Genomic DNA, 7,882 nt, shown 5'->3' with positions numbered 1-7,882 from the left:
CAAAAGCTTCCCTCCTTTCATTGGGCATTCTCCATCCCCTGAGCCCCTGCTCTCACTGAGACTCCTCCTTCTATTAACCTCCTCCCTGCCTGAGGGCCCCTCCCCGCATTACATCCGAATTCTTCTGGTCCCATGCACAAGGCCTGGGCTTCCTCTCAGCGGTGATCTCACCTCCAGCCACTCCCAGGAAATAGAAGCCTCCACCATGTCCCCTTCCCTGCCAAAGCCCACCGCTTCCCCAGGCTCAGGGTCCCACCCTCCAGCTCCTGCCACCCATCATGGGCTTGTTCTCCCTGTGCTGACCCCATCTCCCACTCGATAGATTTCCTTCCCGTCTGCCCACCACCGAACACCAGAGTTTCTGACTACCTACGTCTGTGAACCCCACCGTGGCCTTCCTGGCTCCCTCCTCCCCTTCCCATCCACACTTCTTTCTATTTGCTTATTTATTTATTTTTAATTTAAGAAAAACACTACACTTAGAACCACCGAAACACGGATTCTTAGTTAGCTTAAGCATAGGCATATTTAAATAAAGTATCCACATCATCATTGTAAAATCTGTGTTTACAGATTTTAAGTTTCAAAAACTAAGGCAACAAAAAATCTACAAATTCAGATAGCAAAATACTTAAATTCTAGGGATTAAACACTAGCTTAGATACCATTTGATCAGTTGTCAAAACTGTGAATGTTCTCAAGATATCAAGTAGAAAGTTCTTACAAATATCCTTCTTCTTATAAGGATTTCCATTCACTCCTGAGCGTGCTCCCGTCTGCCTCTCAGTCGGGACCCCAGGAAGATCCACACCCGAGGAATAAGGGCAAACCGGAACTTCACTGCGCCGAGGTGATCTACCTGTATTCTGGTTGCCAAAAGGAAACTAAATCTTCTCTGGAAAAAATATGACCTCAACTAGAGCCGCTACAATTTGGCACGCACAATGTCTAGCATTCAACAAAAAAATTGCCATGCAACTCTCTCCCTCTTCCTGCCCTTCCCCTTCCCCTTTCTTCTCTCCTCCTCCTCCTCCTCCTCCTCCTGTTTCTTCTCTCCTCTTCCCTTCCATTCCTTTCAAGAACAATTCAGTCCAGCAGGCACTGGGTGGGGTCAGGCAAGGCAGGCAAACCTTTGGGGGTGGTGGGGATGAGATGCAGTGCCCGGCACATGCTTTCAGAGCTCAACGGAAGTAAGGAGAGTGTCTCCAAAGGGGGGTGACTTCCAGAGCAGAGAGAGTCAAAGCCCAATGGTTATATACACCTAAGAGCCCCCAAATATATGAAGCAAATACTGACAGATTTGAAAAGGAAAATAGACGGTTCTACAACAATGGTAGCAGACTTCAATGCACCACTTTCAATAATGGATGGAGCATCTAGACAGAAAATCAATAAAGAAATATGTTTGAACAATACTATGACCCAAATTAACAGACATAAATAGAACATTTGACCCAACAGCAGCAGAATACTCCTTCTTCTCTAGTGCACACAGCTCATCCTCTAGGGTAGACCATATGTTAGGTCACAAACAAGTCTCAATACTTTTTAAAAAGTTTGACATCGGGTGGGCCACGGTGGCTCAGCAGGCAAGAATGCTTGCCTGCCATGCCAGAGGACCCAGGTTCGATTCCCAGTGCCTGCCCATGTAAAAAAAAAAAAAAGAAAAAAATGTTTGATGTCAGGCAAAATATCTTCTCCAACCGCAATGGAATGAAGGTAAAATAATAAAAGGAGAGAATTAGAAAATTCACAAATATGTGGAAATTATACAATATACTCTTAAACAACCAATGGGTAAACAATCAGTGGATCACTAAGATATCGAACAAAATTAGGAAATATTTTAAGACAAATGAAAATGAAAACATGAAATAGCAAAACCTATGGGATGCAGCAAAAGCAGTACTGAGAGGGAAATTTATAGCTATGAATACTTACATTAAAAAAGAAGGAAGCGGGGCCAATGGTGGCGCAGTGGCAGAGTTCTTGCCTGCCATGCCAGAGACCCAGGTTAGATTCCCAGTGCCTGCCCATGTTAAAAAAAAAAAGAAGAAGAAGAAAGATTTCAAATCAGTAGCCTGATTTCAGACCTGAACGAACTAGAAAAGAAGAGCAACTAAACAGAAACTAAGCAAAAATAAGGAAGTGTTAAATATTGGGGCAGAGATCAATTAAATGGAGAATAGAAAAACAATGGAAAGAATCAACGAAATCAAAATTTGATTCTTTGAAAAAATTAATAAAATCAACAAGTCTTTAAACTAGATTGACAAAGAAAAACGAGGACATGAATAGCTAAAACAAAAATGGAAGGGCGGACGTTACTATTGACCCTACAGAAACAAAAAGGACTATAAGAGAATACTATGAACAATTGCATGGCAACAAATTAGAGCACATAAATGAAACAAAAAACATTCCTAGAAACACCCACATTTCCGAATGACTTAAGAAGAAGTAGAAGGCCTGAACAGACCAATAACAAGAGACTAATCCGTTATGAAAAACCTCCCCCAAAAGGAGAGCACAGAACCAGACAGTTTTATTAGTGATTTTTACCAAACATTCCAAGAAGAATTAATACAATCCTGTTCAAACTCTTCTCAAAATGTTGAAGAGGAGGGAATACTTCCTAACTCATTTTATGAGGCCAATATCCCTAATACCAAAGCCAGATAAAGATATCACAGGAAAATTTCAGCTCAATAACTCCTATGAATACAAATGCAAAAATCCTCAAGAAAAAAATCAAATCCAGCAGAACATTAAAATAATTATACACCATGACAAAGTGGGATATATTCCAGGAATGCGAGGGAGGGTCAACATAAGTGAATCGATTAGTATAATACACCACATTCACAGAATAAAGGGGGAAAACCACATGATCATCACAATTGATGCAGAATAGGCATTTCACAAAAACTTCTTGATGAAAACATTTAGAAAATTAGAATAGAGGGAAATTTCCTCAATATGATAAAAGGTGTATATGAAAAACCACAGCTAACATCATATTGAACAGTGAATGACGAAGGTTTTCTCCCCCTAAGATCAGGAAAAAGACAAGGATATCCATATCCATCACTGCTATTCAACATTACTGGAAGTTCTAAACAGAGCAATTAGGCAAAAATAAAAATAAAAAAAATAAAAGGCATTCAAACTGGAAAAGAAGAAGCAAAACTTTCCCTATTTGCAGATGACATGATCCCACACACAGAAAATCCTAAAGCATCTACAACAAAGCTGCTATAGATAATAAACAAATTTATCAAAATGGCAGGGTACAAGATCAACACACAAAAATCAGTTATGTTTCTATATACTAGCCACAAACAATTCAAATAGGAAATCAAGAAAATAATTGCTGTTACAATAGCAACTTAAAAGAAACAAATAACTAGGAATAAATTTAACCAATGTTGGAAAGGGCTTGTACAGGGAAAACTACATAAACATACTAAAGACATTAAAGAAAACTTAAATAAATGTAAAGACATTTCATGTTTATGGATTGAAAGACTATATATTGTTATGGTATCAATACTATCCATAGTGATTTACAGATTCAATGCAATCACAACCAAAATTCCAATAGCTTTCTTTGCGGCAAAGGAGAAACCAATCTTCAAATTCATATGGAAAAGCAGAAGATTCTGAATAGGCAAAACCAATGTAAAAGAGGAGAACGAAGTTGGAGGATTCACACTTCCTAATTTTAGAACCTATTACAAAGCTACAGTAATCAAAGCAGTGTGGTACTGGCATAAGGACAGGCATACCATCCAAAGGAATAGAATTGAGAGTTCAGAAATAAACCTCACATCTATGCTTAATTGATTTTTTAAAAGGGTGTCAAGTCCATTCACTGGGAATCTCTTCAACAAACAGTGCTGCGAAAACTGGATATCCACATGAAAAAGAATGAAACCGAAATCCTACCTCATATCATATACAAAAATTAATTCAAAATGGATCAAAGACCTAAATGTAAGAACTGAAACCGTAAAACTTCCAGAATGAAAGCATAGGGGAATATCCTTAGGATCTTGTATTAGGCAGTGGATTCTCAGACTTTACACCAAGTCTTGTACACCAAGCACAAGAAATGAAAGAAAAGGATAAATTGGACCTCATCAAAATTGAAAATTTGTGTGCATAAAAAGACATTATTAAGAAAGTGGAAAGACATCCTATAGAATGGGAGAAAATATTTGAAAACCGTATATCTGATAAAGGTTTAATATAAAGAATATATAAAGAACTCCTACAATTCAACAACAAACAATTTTCTGTGGAACCATCAAACTTTTCAACAGTGGGTGCGTCATTTTATATTTCCATCAACAATGATTAAGGGTTCCAATTTCTCTGCATTCTCATCAACAATTATTTTCCATTTTTCAAACAATAGCCATCCTTATGGGTATGAAGTGGAATCTCATTGTGATTTTTTTTTTTAATACAAGGAAACTCTTATTTTCAATTTTCATCAAGAAATTTGCTGTGATTTTTTTATGCTTTTGTGTGTGTGTGTGTTTTCACTTATTTCATTCTAGCTGCTGAGTGACTGGAGCCACTGGGTTCCTGGTATCAAAAAGCTGCCAACATTCTCACCTGCCATGTGGGAGACCCAGTGTGCTGGTCTGAATCTGTGGTGGACCCCAGAAAAGCCATGCCCTTTGATCCTCATTCAATATTGCTGGGTGGGAGCATTTTGATTGTTTCTATGAAGAAGTGACCCACCCAATTGTGGGTGGTAACTTTTGATTAGATGATTTCCAGGGAGGTGTGTCTCCACCCACTGAAGGTAGAGTTGCTTGCTGGAATCCTTTAAAAGAGGAAACTTTTTAGAGAGAGCCCTTTTTTGGTAGAGCCACGAGAAAGCCAGCAGATGCCGCCATGTTCGTCATGTGCCCTTCCAGTTGAGAGAGAAACACTGAACGTTGTCAGCCTTCTTGAACCAAGGTATCTTTCCCCAGATGCCTTAAATTGGACATTTCTATAGCCTTGTTTTAATTGGGACATTTTCTTGGCCTTAGAACTGTAAACTAGCAACTTATTAAATTCCCCTCGTTAAAAGCCATTCCGTTTCTGGTATGTTGCGTTCTGGCAGCTAGCAAACTAGAACAGCCAGGTTTGATTCCCAGACCATGCACTTCCCAAAACAACCAAACAAGCAAACAAACAAATGAAAAACCAAACAAAATTCAACAAATGGTGCTGCAAGAAGGGGATGGTCACATAGAAAAATAATGAAATGTGACTCCTGCCATACAGTGTACAAAAAAAAAAATTTTTTTTTTACCCCGCCAATAGAGGTAGCTGTGCCTCACCCCGAGGCCCCACCTGCCCTGAATACCTCAAAAAAGATGAAAAGAAAACACAAATTAAACCAACAAAATAAAACCAAAAGGAGGAAGAAATTCAGGTCTCATTGTGATTTTGATTTGAATTTACTTAATGGCTAGTGATGTGAGCATATTTTCATGTGCTTATCAGCTATTCATATATCTTATTTAGCAAAATTTCTTTTCAAGTCCTTTGTCCGTTTTTAAATTGGGTTGTTTGTCTTTTTATTGTTGAGTTGCTAGGACTTCTTTATATGTTTGATACATTAAGTTGAATGCATTTTGAATGGATGGAATTAACAGCAGATAAGACACTGCAGAAGAAATTTTCAGCAAACTTGAATATGTATGAAGACATAGCAACTGGGACTTTCCAAAAAGAAACACAGAAAAAACTGAAAACATAACAGAGCGTCAGTGACCTATGGGATGATGTCAAGTGCTCTAACATACTTGTAGTTGAAGTCCAGAAAGAGAGGAAACCGGTTAGAACAGAAAAACATTTGAAGAAATAAACGCAGGAGATTTCCAAATTTGATGAAAACTAGAAACTCAGAGATCCAAGAAGCCCATCACCACCCATAAAGACAAACCAAATGACAGCAAAGCCCATTATAATCAAATTGCCAAAAAAACTGTGACAATAAGAAAACCTTAAAAGCCTCTAGAGGAGGAAAAAAAGGGACTTGCATGCAGAAGAACAAAAATAAGAATTATTATAAACTTGTCAAAGCCCATGCAAGCCAGAAGAAATAGAATACAATTTTTAAAGCGCTGAAAAAGATACTATGGATCTCTATATCCAGTGAAAATATCTTTCAAAAACTGATGGTGAAATATAGGCTTTTTCAGACCAAAAAAATAAGTGGAAGAATCCATTGTCAGCCGACCTGCACTATAAGAAATATTAAAGAATGCTCTTCAGAAAGAAAGAAAATGATACCAGATGGAAACTACACAAAGGAATGAATAGAACTGGAAATGGAAAATATGTGGATACATATAAAATATGTTTTTCCCATTTTGAAATGTGTTTAAAAGGTAATTGACTGCTTAAAGCAAAAAGAAAAACAATTTATGGTGGCGCTTATGACATGTGGAACTCAATTCTACAACAATAGCGCAAAGTATGGGAGGGAGAAATATAAATGTACATTTTTTAAGTTTCTAATTTTTACACCAAGTGCAATAATGTTATTTGAAGAAAAACTGTGATAAACTAAAGGGGCATATTGTAAACCCTGGTGCAGAAGTCAGCAAACTTTTCCTGTAAAGGGCTGGATTGTAAACATTTTAGACTTGAGGTTATACAGTCTTTTGTAACTAATCACCTGTGCTGTTCTAGCATGAAAGCAGCTATGGGCAATGCATAAATGGATGAGTATGGCTGTGTTCGGGTAAAACTTTATTTGTGGACACTAAAATTCGAATTTCATAAATTTTTTTTATTCTGTTACTTTATCTGTCACTCAATATTTCCCATTTTAGCCACTTTCAAGTACAATTCAGTGGTTTAATTACTTTCATGAACACAACTTCTCCATCGCCCGGAGCAGAAACCCTGTACTCATTAAGCATTAAATGTCCCGTTCCCAGCGCCACCCCAGGTGCTCTGCAATCTACTTTTTATCTCTATTAATTTGCATATTCTAATTATTTCACATAAGGGGATCATACAATATTTGTCCTTTTGTCAGTCTGGTTTATTTCACTCAACATGAGGTCTTCAAAGCTCATGCATGTTGTAGCATGTATCAAAGAATTTAATACTTTCTTATAGATGAATGCTATTGCATTGTATGAGCAGACTACAGTTTGTTTATCCTTCATCCACTGATGGCCACTTGGGTTGTTCCCACCTTTTGGCTACTGTGAATAATGCTTCTATGAACACCGATGTACAGATATCTGTCCAAGTTCTTGCTTTCAATTATTTTGGGTATATACCTAGAATTGGATCATATCTTTTTTATATGCCACAAAATCTCATTCTTCTTTTGAATTTGTCAACTATTTAAAGGTATAAAAGCCAATCTTAACAAATCTCCCATGCTAGAAGAATTTAAAATAATTCATGTAGAAACTCTGTCCTAAAGAAGTTTGGGCATCACTCACCTCTTCTTATGGGTGATATGGGTGACCTTCTTTAAAAATGGACAGCACAGAAGGGGGGCAGGGACAGAGCGGAGAAACCTGACAAGAACTACCTCAGCCAATAACCAAGGTCAAAGCAACAGTGATGTCACAATTATAGTATACATCCTTACGTGATGTGATATGAAAATGGCACTTTATCTACCTTTTAAAGGTGATGAAAGCTTAAAAACCATATCCACAGTCTAATCATGAGAAAAGCACTGGACAACTTCCAATAGAGGCACATTCTACAAAATGCTAAGCCAGCATTCCTCGAAACTGTCAAGATCATCCAAAACAAGGACATTCTGACAAACTGTCACAGAGCAGAGGGGCCTACGGAGACGTGACGGCTGGATGCAATGTGGTGGATGGGATTCTGCAATGGA

At 37.8% G+C, this 7,882-nt stretch overlaps 1 long non-coding RNA gene across 1 annotated transcript; it reads right to left on the bottom strand.

Annotated features, from left to right (window-relative positions):
* Positions 1-687: 687 nt before the first annotated feature.
* Positions 688-7,644, bottom strand: LOC143685930 (uncharacterized). Its single transcript, XR_013176795.1, has 3 exons — positions 7,473-7,644; positions 1,942-2,029; positions 688-866 (listed from the first exon to the last, which is right to left on the bottom strand). It is a non-coding gene; the product is annotated as an uncharacterized LOC143685930 (long non-coding RNA).
* Between the last annotated feature and the right edge of the window lie 238 nt (positions 7,645-7,882).

Source organism: Tamandua tetradactyla, chromosome 6 (assembly GCF_023851605.1).
Source record: "Tamandua tetradactyla isolate mTamTet1 chromosome 6, mTamTet1.pri, whole genome shotgun sequence".
Taxonomy (NCBI): domain Eukaryota; kingdom Metazoa; phylum Chordata; class Mammalia; order Pilosa; family Myrmecophagidae; genus Tamandua; species Tamandua tetradactyla.
This window is presented reverse-complemented; position numbering and strand designations above follow the sequence as displayed.